We start from the raw sequence: 17,399 nt of genomic DNA, 5'->3' as shown, positions 1-17,399 counted from the left end.
TTCTAGGTGGCACACATGTTGAGTAAATTATCCCCATTTATAAAGGAATCTGCTTCAGGCATGTAAAGACACCAGAGTATACAACATGAGGTTTTTAAAGAAAGTGGGTCTATTTTTAAACTGTTTTTAAGGCAAGATTAAGTAAATTGAAACACCTTTTCCATGGAATTGGATAAAGTCAAACTGTCCCTCAACGTCATCCAGCTTCACATACTTCTGCTGTTGGTTGTACTTCACCTGGACCAGCATCTTCACTGAGACATGCAAAACATATATTAAAGAAAGTCAATATTTAAAGAAAGAACAGTTTAGAGGTCAATGTGTCACAGTAAAGGATACGATTTGTTAATATTTTGCAGGGGCCTCTATCAATAATTTTATTTTTCATTCCTAAATGATTGCTTTATAATATATATATATATATATGTGTCTATATTTATGTATACATGAGACAGAGAGAGGGAGAGAATTTTGAAAGGGATCACAATTGAATATTGTAATTAAAACTAAATGTTAGAGCAGTAACAGTAATTTCTACAACAGAAAAGTCACAATATCATCTGAACAATATCTCACTGGAAACAAGTCATTTTAATCATATTCCTGTTGTCACAATATTGAATAATTTCAAAATAGGATTAAAAACACAGCAAAAAAGAAAAAAAAACATTAGTTATTCTTCCTGTCCTATCTCTTTCCTCCTTTCTCAGCTGTTTATGTGGCAGTGAGGGCTGGTTGGCTCTGCCAGCAGAAACTTTTAACACAATCATTTCAGTGGCGAGTTATGGTTAGCAGAAAGTATAAGGACAACGACTGCTAGATTGTTTGCTACAGCTTAAAGATGAGCCAGCATGCTGTGTCAGAGGATAAATGAGAGATGGAGGAGCAAACGGATTAAAAAGTATTTCACATGTTTGCGCAGGTTTTACAGATGTTTATACTCGAGGTTTTTCTTCACATACAGTACTTACAGTTAGATGTCGTCAAACTGATGTTACAGTTACTGTCATTTCACGGGATCCACCGTAACCTCTGCTCTGCTGCTCACTGACGTGCGTGTGTTTCTGTGCCCCTGAGAACAGAGGAGAGGCTGCAGCTATATTAATTTGTACCAAATCAAGAAAAAAAAAACTAACAATCAGTTCTTACATTTATATATTCCTAGGTCAAGACAGTTTCAGATGCTTGTAAAGGCCCTGGTATGAATTAAATACTAAATTAAATTAAATCTCATTTAATATTTAATACAATATGTCCATGACCCAGTGAATACCCTGATAATAAATAACACCAAAACTTGAAGAGTAGCAATAAATGAACCAGTAACTACTGAGCTTATCCCTCCGCAGACAAAATTGGACAAGAGAAACATGTCTCCACAGGTTTTTGCAGTTTTTTGAAGTTTAGAGTGTGAGGGACAAAATAACAAAAGCCCCCACAACTGTTAGTTCCAGCCTTAAATAATATTTTGTACAGTAAAAACTTTGTTTATCATGGCTTTGAGGAAGTGACTTACTGTCATTTTTAAAGTTGAAGTGACTTGCTACTACTGTCTGCTAGCTTAGAAATGCAAGCTAATAGCATGACCGATTTTGTTGTTCAGAACTGGTGACAAAAAAAGCTTAGTTGCTAAAACACATATTCTCCATACATGTTTTATTGTACATGCTACATTTCACAGCATTAATTTGCAGCTGTTTCAGTACATTTGATTAAATTGCACTTACCTTGTGGAACTGCACGAGAGAAGCGAAATGGTTCCTATTGTCTCTTTTCCCTCCAACTGAAGTGAAATGCAGGGCGGGGCTTAATTGCATCTCAGCAGAGTTAAACTAACTCATGAGTGATCAACTCTGTCAAATAACTCCCCATAGCAAAAATTTGCTTGCTCATCTGTTGCTTAATCTCGTATCTTGAGAACATTTTGAGCTTCTCATATCTGTCTAATTCTGTGATCAATTGTTTCTCTTTTATTGCTCCTAAGGGACCCTTAGGAGCAATAAATAAGCTAAAAAGAGACAAGACATCACTGAGACAAAGGAGGTTGAGTTGAGACAACCCTTTGAGCAATATTTGAGAAGTGGGATACACTGACGAGAGCTCATATATGTATGCCATTGATCTCAATTATGTCTCATTTATTTTGAAGGATAATAAAAAGAGAAAGAAACGAGATGTATGAGCAATAAAAGAGATCTTATGTATGTCTTTTTCATGTCTTGATTATTTCTCTTAAATTTATTATCATATCTCAAATTTGAGAATCATGAGAACAAATTGAGAGTGCAATTAAAATATTCATCTGACTTAATTAGAAATAACACTAAACAAATACTCAAATATTGAAAGGTGTATCACTTTATTTGGCTACACAAAAATACAAAATATAATATAAAAATAGATTAAATACAAAAATGTATATGTAGTTAATTAGTACATACATAATGTACATATTGACATTCACAATACTTAAAACATAGAAAACAATATACAAAAAATAAAACAAATACAAAAATAAATGAATTTGACCTTGAGTACTCACTTTGCTATTGTGAAAAAGTCAGGTGTAGTTTTTTAACTCCTTGTTGAGCAAACCATGTACCTTAGTTAAAAAAACACTTGACTTCATCTCAGTAAGAGGGTGAGTAAATGACAAAATTTCCATTTTTGAAATATTCCAAGCAAAAACTGAAATACATTTATAAAATTGTAACTGTGCTGTGTGGAACTGGTCTACATACAAAAAATAATCACACATTGAAAACCAGGGATACTTAACATTTTTACCTTGGGGCACGACCAACTTTTCCACAAGAGGAGTCTGGGACCAACTGAAATATAAACACTGAATTAGTCATCTTACACTAAAGTGTAAGACAACCGAGTACCATTGCTGCCCATATGGACGGACAACAGCTAAGAAACAGATATTTATTGGCGGCTTCCAAGGGGTACTCTCAGCCAAACAGTGGGCCCCAGCCCTATGATTAAGAAACACTGTTGTAAACAATAGAACAGCCTCCTGCGATAACAATATAACATTTGGTACACACATGATCATTGAAATATTTTGAAATTGGTTACAAAAGCTACTAATATACCTGATTATGTAAGCAGTAACGTACTGCATCATTACCGGTTGCATTATTTTTTTTATTTGGAAAAAACTTTGCACTGTGAAGGGATATTAGCCACTAGCTTGTTAGTGATGTTGCATCAGTGCCAAATTTGCTTGGCACAGCACACCTCAATATGCATTATCACAGAATAACGTGGTACTAAAAGCTACATCATAAGGCAATTTTTTACAATATATACTACGCAAACCTAGACCAAAATATTTAACATGTTTACCAAGGAAACATCCAACCATAGAATGAACTTGACAGGTACAAGGGCCTACTTAAAACCGTCTCTGGCCCGACATTTGTTTACCAAAGCTTTCTTGAGCTTGGCCTCCTCAATATGGTCCCAATCAGGAAGGGTACCGCATCTCAGGACATACCCTGCAAGGCAAGAACATAATAATCAGCCATTCGTAATTTTGTCCCACATCAGTTTCTACAGGTATCAAATCTATGCAATGCAATGCAATAACAATAATAATGCAAATTCAAATGTAATGCTTTTTAATGCCATTTTTTGGTACTTGAAAAAATGTAATGCCCATGTGCGACTGCATATAGTTGTTTTTTTATATAGTCAAAAGCTTACAATTATCTATCTGTATACACACAGTTGCAAGCATTAGTTAATTAGTTGAAAAGTTTACATTAACTGTTACTATCTAGTGTATTAGAATTGGCTTACAAAGCTGTTTAATTGGAGAATGTATTTTTATTTATTTATTTTTGTGGAGTAGCATCTGGTGTTTTGACCGTATGCATGGCCGTAGACAATCGATAATTAAAAGGTTCTGACTATCAAAAATATTAAAGGAGAACTGCACTTAAACCCTCTAAACAAACATCCCATTCTGCATCAGATGATCAATATAATATACCCATTAGCCATTTATTTAGTTGTGTCTGTTTGAAACATGCTGTAAGTATATATATATATATTCTCTGAAAATATGATTTATAATAGCCACAAACTGGAGGATACCATTTTTAATCAGGATACAATTTGTTTTAAATAGTTAAAAGGTTTTATGGAATAATAAATGAACATCATACCAGGATTGCAAATTATGCATGTGTTTGGAAATGGATGATCTATTTAAACATTTTAGAAAAATACAGAACAATATTGGTAAAAATGCCAATAAGATGCATTTGAAAAAAAGCTATGGCAATTAAACATTTTGAATTTATTGTATTTTACACCTTCTCTGTTTAAAATGTTTACAGTAAATAGCAAGTATGTATCAAGTGTCCGGCAGCTGAAGGAACTTGTATTCATTTATTGTGGGAATGTCAGAAAATAAAAGAGTTGTGGTCTGCTGTGAAAATTGCCTCGCTAGCGTAGATCACTTGCGTCACAACAGTTGCTAATGTTAGGCAAGTTAGCTCATATGTGTTGAAGTGCAGATGATTGAAATAAACGACTCAGTGTATTAAAAAAGCTCAGCTTTTCCATTATCCTGACATGGTGTCACAGTTAAGGACTACACGCCTACAGTGACCAAAGAATGGAAAAGTTTATGCCCACAGAGCAGTTTCATTTTGCTTTATAGAAGCAGTGCTTTTGTCGTGTTCCCACCTTACAATACCTCTTGTATGCAGTTTGACAGCCGCAGTTAAAAAAAGAAACACACAGGAAGACTAACAATTTCGATGACCGTAACCTTCTAAAGTTAATTTTCATTTACCGTTTGACATATTGACTGTCCGCCATGTCCTACAATCGTATTAAATTTTTTAAATGCCTCTGGGCAAAGCATTTAATGCTTTTTATTGCCGTTTAAAGCCTTAATTTACGCAAAATCATTAATACACACAACCACACTTCAAGTTGATGGACATAACACTATATTGCTCATCATAACGCTAGTTTTTAGTCAATCACAAATTGTAATTATGTAACATTGAGTTATACTTCCAGTGTGCTGTAATCGATAAGGGATTAACATTTCTCATATTGAACTTCTATTTAATTATTGTTACCCAATTTTGGCCTGAAAACACCCTCAGTTTGGGAAAACTTACTTAGGATTCCTTCAACTTTTTTCCGGTCAAGGATGCGCTTTCGTGTTCCTGCAGGTTTGTTTTCAGGGCGACCAAAAGGGACACTCCTCTACTGTAAAAAAGAGGTCAAAAAGTGCGTGGAATAAACGCATACATTTGGGCTTTGAAGCATGTCTCATGGCAGCAAGGCGGAACGATGATATGAATACGCCGCTCTCAGGAAAGAGCTCTTGCTGGTCCGATTAATGAGGGCCGTCGGTGTATTTGTCTCCAACGAGGTCGCAGGGAGTTTGAAGTACTCTGACTTGGCCCGGATCTGAAAGGGCAAAAATAGCACAAACAATACCAGAATGAGAAAATAATGTGTTCAAGGCCCAATCACAAGTTTAAGTAAACAAAACAATTACATCATGAATGAATTAGCATTGGGTACTTACCTATTTTCAAGAGGACTTCTTTGATTCGTTGCTTTTCTCGCCGGATTTTTTCCAACTCCTCCCTACATCCATCACATGGCGTCCATGATTTTTCTGCCTGTGGTTGATAACAGATAGTGTCCTCAACAGATGGGTTGAGTGCATCTCTCCTGTCTGGTGCCAGGAAAGCTGCGTTTTTATTCTCAGGTGGATTCACCCGGCTAGGTGGCAAGCTATTGTGTACGCCGGGTGAAGGACCAGAGGTGTTGTGGACATTTGGTGATGGGCCAGCGGTGTTGAAGTCGTGTGGGGATAGGCGGGGTGTACAGCCTCCAGAGTGATCAACCTTCGGTGGTGAGGCCATTGGTTGATGGGCAGGATGCATGGTCTTCGTAGGGAAATGGACCTTTTATGTTGAGACCATATGGCAGGGGTGTCCAAACTTTTTCCACTGAGGGCCACACACTGAAAAATCAAAGCAAGCGGAGGCCATTTTCATATTTTAAAAACCAATACAATAAATGTATAAAAAAATATACAGTTAGGCCTCCACTTAGTTATGATCCCGGGACCCCAAAGGGTTTTGGTCAAAAAAAATATTAAAAATGTGTCATTATTCAGTATTATTATCATTATTCATGTTTTAAATCTCTAGATCAACATTAGGAAAAAAAAAATGGAAAAAACACAAAATATGCAATATTTTCATCCAATAACTTTTTGGGGTGGAATTTTTGAGATTATATAATAATTGGAGCCTTAATTTTGGATATCTAATCATTATTTTTTTTTGAGGAATGACACTTAAAAACAAATCACACTAAAATAATTGGGGATCCCAAAGTGTCCTACTCGCTAAAGTGTTAAAAAATAAATAATACATTTTTTTTACTGTTTACTTTTAGCACAATAATCTCGAGATCAACCTCAGATATATCCGTCAATTTTAGAACTTTTATTGTTGTTTAATTTTTTTGGTTTGTTTGTTTTAGGCCCTTCTTTAAAAAAAAAAAAAACAGCTCAGTTTTTTTATATGGCAAAACACAAAATATGCAACATTTTCCCCCAAAAATATCTTAAAGTGGAATATTTAACGTGACGTAATTGAAGTTTTGAATAGGTCAATAATTCAAAATGACATTGATTTTGATTCATTATTTTTTAAAGAAAGAAACAGCCTGCATGGCATCTTTGTGTTATTAAAGCATTGCAACATTTTCTTGTTACATTTCACCTGTTTGCGCTTTTTATCACTTTTTATTTTTTTCAGTTGTATTTTTAAAATGTGCCGTTAAAGAATGACCTGGGGGCCCCAAATGGCCCCCGGGCCGCACTTTGGACACCCCTGTCATATGGTGATAGGCTAGATATATGGCCTCCGTAAGGAAATTGACAATTGATGTGGAGGTCATACAGTGATGGGGTGGCTGTATTGCCGCTGTAGGGTGATGGACCAATGGTTCCCTCTCTGGTAAACCTATCGTGATATTTCATTGAACAATAGATTACAATTGTATAAACCCAATTTGTCCATATATGTATATACAACATCAAAAGAGATGAGAAATACTGAACTACAAAAAAATTACTGAAATGACCTACAGTATATTTTAACCTGCAGCGGCCAAAGTGGACCTTAGTCTATGTGCAGTGAGGAGAACAAGTATTTAATAGACTGGCGGTTCTGTAAAATCTAAAACAAAACAAAAAATTACACATTTTATTATTTTCAAGTAACTTGCATTTTTTTTTCTCCACGGAATTGATCACCTAGTAACCTCTACTTCTCTGAAGTATCAAATATAAATTTCATGCAATAAGATGCAAATTAATTACTTTTAAAAAATTCATACAATGTGATTTTACGGATTTTTGTTTTGGATTCTATCCCTTACAATTGAAGTGTGCCTATAATGATATTACTAAAAATAATAATACAAGTAACAGACATCGAACTACAAAATCACCAATGTATAAATGATTTGTTCTCCTCATTCTATGATGGACAGTACCAATAATGAAAATAAATGTACCATGACCAAAATTGACTATATCTATAATCATTCTGTACAGTACTCCTTAACAAAAACATTTCACATCAAAGACAAAGGAACTGGACCAGTACTGAAGATGAAATCATCTTGACTGCAAGGAAATAGACAACTCACTTAGTCAACAATAACAAATAACAGATTTTTTTAATAGTAATTGATACATAACATTGACTATCACGAAAAAGTTATTACTTTATATATCTCAGGATTATTTATGAAATGTACAATTAAGTATAAACTGTCAAACCAGTACTTATATTTGGTTTAAATATGTTTTTTTTTTTAACTATTGCTTATTGAGATTTCTGCCCTACCTCCTTTCTCCACAAAGGAAGCACAGGCATGTGAGCACCCTTTGACAAAAGAGGAGGAAAATTCACAAAAAAGAGGAACATTTCCATCCGCATGTAGGGCTCCGACAAAAGCCCCGAAAATATTTTTTAAGAATCGATACTACATAGCACTGGGCCAATAAAACAATAATCATACATCGCAATACACACAATCATATCAATATTAAATGCTTTCGATAAAATATTTGAGCCAGCATGATTCGCTGCATGAGGTCACTCGCGCTTTGGGAACCCAGTAAACAGAAAACAGGAAGTGTCACTGAGCAATGGAAGTGACATGCTACAACAGACAATCAGTTAACAGTATTTACTGAGCAATGGAAGGGACACGCCAACAGCCAATCATGTAACAGTATCAACAACAAGTAAGCTAGCTCGATGATGATAATTATGCTAACTAGCAAGCCAAGCTTGTTTTGGTGTCCCTGTCCTGAAATTCAGTGCGGTGTTTAGGCAAGAGCAGCAGCAAGTACCAGCGGCCAAGGAGAGCGTTCCACAAATTTTGTTTGGATCCTATTTTTTGGATATTGTTTACTTAATTCATCCATGGAATTTTTGTTATTGTTGAACGCTCCGATCGGACAGGTTTTTACTGGACACATTTCCGATGAGTGTTGCTCTGAGAACCTACAAGTGTTTAGTTAATACTTGATTGCTGATAAGAAGTTAGCTCCGGATTTTTTGACACTCATCCTTGAACTCCCATCCTTAAACTACTTTTATTTATATTTCTCATATTCTTATTTATATTTAATTGAAAAAAAAAAACAAACGGAATTTATATTTTGACGTGAAACTGAATGTTTAAAAACTGTTAAGAAAGTACATATTGTGTAAAATTTTCTCAATAAAACTTGTTTATAAGATTTCAGTGTGTGTTCAAGTACTTCTTGAGCACATTCATCAATACTGTGATAACAATTGTAACCATGACATGAAATGTTCATTTTGTTACTCCCTAGTTTTGACACATGAGATTGTAGAGTGGATATTTACACTCTAGGAACGTTTTGACCATAACTAAAAAGTAATAAAATGATGGCAACAAATTGTTTTCAGGGTCCACAAGTTCAGAACTTTTAATCCTGAAATCAGAGTGGATACAGATGTTGGGTTTTGGGCAACTTAATACATCAAATATTTGTATTTGTCATTAACATACTATTTACTGAAACAATGATTTGATGGCAAATAAAATAATGTTTAAATTAATGCTGTTTTTTTTGGTTTTGAAATTCACAAAATTTGCTAAAGATTAAACGTTTTGAACTTGTAGACCCATAGGCATGAGGTAATAAATGTCAAGCTTACCCATAGGCAGTGTTGCCGCCTGTTACAAGTCCCCCGTCACTTGATAGATTCAGCGCTGTAATATTATCATGTTCAGACAGTGGTTTCTGATCTACTGTAATGGTTTCAGACCCTGATGTTGAGTGTGATGGCTCACTGGCTTCCAACATATTTAAAAATAACTCCTATGGAGTTTGGCAGCCTTTTGGTGACTGAGTCTGATCTTTTCCTAAAATATGTTCAACAGTTGCCCTATAAAATTTACTATCTGACCACTTTGCTAAAACAGAATCTCCTGTTTTAAGATCCAAGATCTGCACAGGAGCTTCATCTCTTGGCAAAATGTCTGCTCCTGTAAAGATTTTGCCGGTATAACCGTCCTCCCATCTGACGAATGCCAAACAATCTGAAAGAGAGAGTGCAAAAGAGAAAGTGTTTAAAATTGTTTATTTGAGTATAAAAAATTGGACTGGTATTTGTCATCTCATTTGGACATCAATGTTATGATTATTCCCTCTCCCCATCCCTATTTGCATTTTAAAGCAGTTGCAGTAGGAAGAGCTTGCCCATCGCTGTCTTAGAGGTGTGTGGCCTCATTACAATTAGGGTATTGTTACCTAACTTCCTTGGGGCAACTTTCCCAAGGTGGTATTCTCAGCTGATCTTTAAATACTACACAAACTAATAAAGTCCTTTTTCCAGTTTGTTAGCTACATGTACTGCAATTTGGCTTAACCGTAGTCCGCTTTGCTACACATACATAGAAACTTACCAGATTGCTTAATTGGGGGAGGAGAATTATGCAGGTCCTTCATTTTCTTTGTGGGAACTCTTAACCTCTTTCTTGTAGTCGTTTCCTTTTGGTCCATGCTGTAAATGAAAAAATACATTTTGGATCACAAACTAAGGATAGGTTGATTGGCAACACTAAATTGACGCGTGTGTGAATGTTGTCTGTCGATCTAAGTTGACTTGTCCATGCTGTACCCCGCCTTTCGCCCGAGCGGAACTGGGATAGGACATAGCACCCCCACGACACGAAAGGGAAAAGCAGTAGAAAATATATGGATGGAACTATTATATAAATTGAAATTATTTACATATATGGGGTCACTCCATATGGATGGTAACTTTTAGGGTGAATCATATTTAACTTCTGTTAAAAACAAGTAAACAAAATTATAATTTATGATCGTTCTGGCTATAGTAAAAAAAAATCTTAAACCAGACAGTTTAATTCTTATTTTAATTCGTATCTATTTTGAGGTGCGGTGGGCTTGATGGCACCTTTTTATAATGGGGTACATTTTAGGAAAGTTATAGTATTTTTAACAAAAAGGTCATGAATATAATCTCGAGCCCCAATGACTTTGTATTGAAGAGGTTGACCATAATTAGTGCATTTTGACCAGGTTAACACAATCATAATTTTTTAAACATGTATCACAGGAAAACTATTCTTATATCATGTTGCTAGTCTTAACAAGACCTGACTGATAATACCATCCATCCATCCATCCATTTTCTACCGCTTATTCCCTTTCGGGGTCGCGGGGGGCGCTGGCGCCTATCTCAGCTACAATCGGACAGAAGGCGGTGTACACCCTGGACAAGTCGCCACCTCATCGCAGATAGACAGACAACATTCACACTCACATTCACACACTAGGGCCAATTTAGTGTTGCCAATCAACCTATCCCCAGGTGCATGTCTTTGGAGGTGGGAGGAAGCCGGAGTACCCGGAGGGAACCCACGCATTCATGGGGAGAACATGCAAACTCCACACAGAAAGATCCCGAGCCTGGATTTGAACCCAGGACTGCAGGAACTTCGTATTGTGAGGCAGACGCACTAACCCCTCTTCCACCGTGAAGCCCAATAATACCGGTTTAACATTTTACACACATACCTACTTTATTTTCCTAAAAATATGCAGTTTATACAATCGATAGCATGATACAAAACATACTGTGCCTCTGCCAGCGAGTAAGCAAATATACTGCTGCTTTCAAAATGGCGGGGCAAATTAGTGAATCATTTAATACTTTTGGATGTAATCTCTTATTTATTGCAAATAGCCAGCCTTACCGATAAAATTCAACCCGGACCTCCTTTGTCGAGTGTCACTTTATCTACAACAGTATTATAAAAAACATTTTTAAGTTAAGCTCCCCAAATTAATATGCACTGTAGAATCCAATTGTGAAGGTCATTATGTATGCTAACATTACTTGTTGGGCAGACGCCATTATGGTTACCGCAGCCTCCTAAAGGACCGCTCCGTTGTCACAACAGTTAAATATTTTCATTTCACAACAGTTAAATATTTTCATTTCACAACATTACATGGTTGACCAACTAAAAAATATTAGCATACTTACCTCTCCAAGTCTCATGTTGCAAGCATTGCGACCTTCGTTTCCAAAAACTTTCCCGCTTCTTCTTCTCTTTCTTCTTCGCTTTTTTCTTCTTCCTCGTTTTAGTTTAAGGTAGGCGCACAGACAACGTTCAAATGTTACGCCACCTACTGTTTCCCCGCCTCTTCTTCTTCTTCTGACGTTAACTGACGGCAAACCACGCGTCATGTCCGCCGCCGTCTGATAGAAAGCGTAAATTTTCTAAATTTCCTTCCTTTGAAAGTTACTCATAGCCAAAAATGGCTATTTTCAGATGGTCATATAAGGAGAAAATCAACTTTATCAAAATTCTGAGATGTGGATCTCAACGACACTCTCGCGAGATTTGGCATGCCGCCCCATGAATCTGTCCAATCATATTTGCTCTACCTGAAAAACACGCATGCGCATTTAGTGGGCGGATGTGACTTGAAGAAACAATTCGGCACTGAAGGAATAACAACTGCAAGATCTGGAACTTTACATTAAAACACTCTCTACCTCTAACAACAAAAAAGCTGTGAAAACGATGATGCTGTGTTCCAAATTTAAGTTGTTTGATGAATCTGAATAAGCCTACGGCTTTGCATTTTGTTTATTATTTATATATATATGTTTGTATTCTTTTTTTATTATTTTGAACTTACAACCCCCTGGCGCTGTTTTGTACTGTTTTCATAATGTTTTATAATGTTGTATATTGCTGTGTGTCTTACTGTTTGTAATTGTTGAAATTTATAAATAAACCTTTAAAAAAATAAAATAAAAAAAATAACAACTGCAAGTAAGTAATACCATTTATTGTTTTTGTTTTGGTATTTAAATTACTTTAACATACACGAGTTAGTATTTTTTAAACTACTGTAACGTCACTGATTTTCGGAAATATAGCTATAAATGCCGCATTCAACGTCACAACCACCTTGCTAGAAGCTATGAAAGTTACCTCCAGCGAGGCATCTCAAGTGATAAGCTACACTTCATACATCCCATAGTGAAATAGCAATGATAGAAGTAAATGTTCAGAGAATATTTGAAGTTGAACAATATAAATTACTGAACATACACTGCTTCGACATGATATAGAGTTTTACATTTACAAGAAGTTCCACTGTATATTCCAGCAACCCTTGTCTGTATTTACATAGTATTGGAGTGTCGAAATGACAAAATGAAAACCTGGAAAACGATGGAGAAGAACTGGTAAAGAAGTCGACTCAAATAAATGATCAAGAAGGACTGTAAAGCTGGTAAGTAGACTGGCATAGTTGTGGTCCATTAAACTGGCAGCAGATATATGATATTTTATTTTTCTTGCTGCAGTCATCCCGTCCTGCAACCACCTATGTGAATGTGGAGACTGATGAGCAATGGCTAAGTAAGTTACATGTATGTGCGTGTTTTTTGTTTAAATGGATTAGTTCTGATTGAGATTTACAGACCAGATAGAAGGATAAAAAGCTGTCCACAGTTTGTCAGGAACAAGCATGGAAATATTGCTTTCTTTTACCCTGATTACAGTAGTACGTATGAAGAATGAAACTTGAAATATAAGTAATCTCAGCATGTGTAATTAATGTTTTTTGAATCTTTCACCTTCAAGTTAAGGCTGGTAGGTAACATCAGGTCATGATTAGGGATGTAACAATATCAACATTTCACTGTATGATATCGTCACAGTGTTAAAGCCACAATAAGATATTGTTACAAAAATGTCAAAGTCCAAAGACATGCACCTGGGGATAGGTTAATTGGCAACACTAAATGGTCCTTGGTGTGTGAATGTGAGTGTGAATGTTGTCTGTCTATCTGTGTTGGCCCTGCGATGAGGTGGCGACTTGTCCTGGGTGTACACCGCCTTCCGCCCGATTGTAGCTGAGATAGGCACCAGCGCCCCCCGCGACTCCAAAGGGAATAAGCGGTAGGAAATGGATGGATGGATGGTGTTAAATGAAGTGGCAGGAATGTTTAGGATAAACACACTTACTATAATTGAACAGAAACATAATGTTCATATGTTGTAGTCATATTTATTATTACAAACAGGTATTTCAGGTTCAAAGGAATGGTGCGGAATTCCAGAATTTCAAGTAACACACAAAAACAAACAAAAAACAAAACTTTCAAATATGTGTCTTTAAACTGACATTAACAGTAAACTTGCAGTGTAACTAATGTAGAACAATAATGTTTCTTTAGCCAAGAAACTATACTGTGTTTGTCTGGTATGTTTTTTTTTTTAATATAACTTGGTATTATTGTGGGTTTGATTACATTTTTAGCACATTCAACAATAATGCGATTATAATGCAAACAGTGATCATTTTGGTCACAGTAACGGTGATATGACATTTTGGTATTGTTACATCACTGCTGTTTAGTTTAGTGTTTTTTTTACTTTTAACTTCCTAAGAAACTGTCATTTGCAATGGAAATGTTACTATTAGTTTGTAAAATACTGATTCTTAAGAATTAACTAATAATTTGACTTTTAATCATATAAATACCTCACAAATGGATATTGTCCCTTGCTTACGTCTTGGTTTCACATCAATGATATTTTCCAAATAATGGTTCTAAAATACAACTCATTCTAATATATTACTCATATTCCTTAACTTATTGTAGACATTGTGGTGTGAAGTGTCGGCAAATTTCTTATTTTGTGCATGTCCACATTTCCTTTGGTGAGGTGCAACAGCTCTGGGCCGACTTGGAAATGGTCTGGATGAACGTGGCAAGCTTTACCTTGTATTATGCAGACTTTATTTAAGGTTAAACAAGCACGACAGTTATAGGCACAGAAATATTTCACAGCAACAATTCCTCGGATCACCGAAGCACAAACGTTCCCGTCACTCCTGCACACTTCCACTTTTTCACCCCTATATAATGTCCCCTGTTTGAACTTTGTTGTCCCACACTACGCGGGTTATCATGGGAGATCGAGTTTACTTCTCAGATGAGCCCACTTAATATTGTCAGAAAAAAACACACCCACTGGAGTTCTCGTTTGATAGAGTCACACATCACGGCATTATTGTGAGAATTTTGAAACCAATATAACGTAATATTTACAATAATGTTGCATCCCTCGTCAAGATCCTTTCTCATAGGTTTGGTTTGATGCTGTGTGTTTACTCAATCAATCAATGTTTATTTATATAGCCCCAAATCACAAATGTCTCAAAGGACTGCACAAATCATTACGACTACAACATCCTCGGAAGAACCCACAAAAGGGCAAGGAAAACTCACACCCAGGTTCCTCTTCTTTGTGTCAGGGGATAGCAGCAGAATAACACTGAAGGAGGCGGTGCCTCCTGAAGGATCCCAAAACACTGCTCTTCAAATGGAACACATCCAACCTTCAGGTGACCGTGCAGGATGTACCACTCTGGAACATCAAGCCTCTCCCTACCTGCCAGGTACACCCACCGTCTTCTGTGTCTGACTATTGTTTTGTTGTGAATTTTGTCACGAAGCAAATCCTGCTAAAATATGACAAACTTTTGAGTGTAAGAATGTGAGCGATATGCTGAGATGTTATACGTTTTGCCTTTTGACAAAATGTTATAAAAAACCTTTAATGATTTGTATTCTATTTTAATTTCAGCACATGAAAATATTTCTACTTCTGACTATCAAAGACAATGGAAAAACATTTTCCAGAACAGCCCTCACAGATCCTCCTGATGGCCTAACAACTAAACTACATGTCGATGCTGAGTATGATTCATCTCAATCATTTGAGGAAGCTCTCCCTGATATAGGGGATTGGATGTACAATGACGGACATACGTTTTATGAAGGATTTGAAGATAGTTTGAGTGAGGAGTGTGCAGAAGAGTCAAATTTCAAGGACACAACAGACAAACCAATACATGACAATGCATCAGAAGCCATGGCAGAGTGCCTTCTGATCATCATGGGTTATGTAAACTGTCATAAAGTCACTGATAAGGCCCAAGCGATATGCTCAAAATGTTCAAGTTGCTTTATCCCGATAGTCTGAACACAGACTGCTTAAACAGTGTGCAGAAGTTCAAAAACTTTTTTTATCCCACTCTGCATCATCGCTTATTATATTACATAAATCATCCAGTAATTGTTTTGGGCCAATAGAAAGTAAACAAATAAAATGCCTGTTTTGTGGGACTAGTGTGTCAGAAGAAAGATTCTCATCCTTTTTTTTAAAGTATGTACAGATTGATTTCTTGTTTACCGTAGCACATTCATGTGCCAAATGGGCCCTTGTTCGTGAATTTAAACATGCAGGTTTTTCTTTGCTGCAAGATAGTGTAACATATGAGACATGCAGTTATGTTATTCCCCTATTGGAAACTTCTGGCATTACAGTAGTATCCTTGGATGACATATTGGGTAAAGTTGTTTTCCTTGACTTCACATCTATGCTTGGCATTGTGTTTGCAGTTCATTTCCCCAACACACTTGAAAAGTTTTAGATAATTAAGAACTGAACTGGCCTAAGAAGCCACAAATCAATTTTTTGATCATTGTTATAAATGCTCTGAAAATACACACTGATGTGATGTTGCCGTGGATGCTGTAAAAGTCTGTAAATATGTACTGTATATGGAGTATCATTGTTGATTATGTTTTTGCATTGTGTGTAATATTTCAGTGGCCAATTTATTAAATTTACTTGTTTAATAAAACCACTGTCTTTTTTTAATGAATACATAGGCCTACTATGCTACTGTATTTTAATATTAGTCCTTATAATGGTGGTTGGAGAGCCAAATATCTTCTGAAGTGGTACCTTGTTAAAAGAGTTTGAGAACCACTGCTCTAGAAAGTTCACAAATGTTAAAAGCTCTTAAAAAGTGTCTTGTGATCATATCAGTATTGTTTGGGTTCAGTTTTAAATCTCACAATTGTAGTCACTGAGTTACTGTACATTGCGTGTGGATAAGAAATCAACAAATTAAGTAGAAAATTATTTAAATAAACCATTTAGATTACAGACCATATATCCATATTGCCTGAATTATTTATTTTCTCCAAATGTTAGCGTGAGATAAACTGGAGTATGATTGAGGTATAATTAAACTGTGTCAATTAAAATGCATTTTTGAAATTATTTTTTCTAAGCCAGAAAACGGGTATATTACAACTCAAATAGTGAGCAGTGAGAGACAAAACCAAGTATATCTCTCACTCAGACATCATTGAGACATATTGAAACCAATACTCATTGATTGTCTTTTTGCCGAAATAGCAAAGAGACATCTGAGAACTCAAACAGTGAGTAGTGAGAAACAAAACCATGTGTATCTCTCACTGAGTCATTATTGAGACATATTGGAGACAAGCTCGTTCATCTCTCATTTTGGTCTTTGTTGAAATCGGAAAAAGAGATAACTGTTAGACAACTTTGAGATCTCTCACAGTGCTCACTGCGAGCCTTATTTCTCAGGAGCTACATTCGAGAAGAATGAGAAATCTACTTTGGTCTCGATTAGTGCTCTTTTATGTCTAGGAGATATATATAAGACATATATGAGATCTCATCTTCAATTTTGCTTTGCTATGGGCTAGCTCTAAGTTCATCAGGAGTACTGATGTTGTATAAAGCTGGACCTGGATTTGGTTGCACATTGCCTGATAGCAGAAATAAGAGCAATATAAAGATTTTCCGTTTCATATGGCAAGGTGACCTCATGACAACATTATTTGGCTTCACAATATCAAAATGAGTAATATCAGAAGGAGAAAACCATCTGTTTAGCACAGAAA

General features: G+C 35.9%; 1 protein-coding gene and 1 long non-coding RNA gene across 3 annotated transcripts in view; one reads left to right on the top strand and one right to left on the bottom strand.

Annotated features, from left to right (window-relative positions):
- Positions 1–17,399, bottom strand: part of LOC133552118 (class I histocompatibility antigen, F10 alpha chain-like) — a 184,903-nt gene that overhangs the window by 66,826 nt on the left and 100,678 nt on the right. The gene's annotated exons all lie outside the window — the stretch shown is intronic.
- LOC133552137 (uncharacterized) lies at positions 12,759–16,602 on the top strand. Its single transcript, XR_009806628.1, has 4 exons — positions 12,759–12,889; positions 12,963–13,017; positions 14,924–15,067; positions 15,256–16,602. It is a non-coding gene; the product is annotated as an uncharacterized LOC133552137 (long non-coding RNA).

The sequence above is a fragment of the Nerophis ophidion genome, linkage group LG04, assembly GCF_033978795.1.
Source record: "Nerophis ophidion isolate RoL-2023_Sa linkage group LG04, RoL_Noph_v1.0, whole genome shotgun sequence".
Classification (NCBI taxonomy): domain Eukaryota; kingdom Metazoa; phylum Chordata; class Actinopteri; order Syngnathiformes; family Syngnathidae; genus Nerophis; species Nerophis ophidion.
This window is presented reverse-complemented; position numbering and strand designations above follow the sequence as displayed.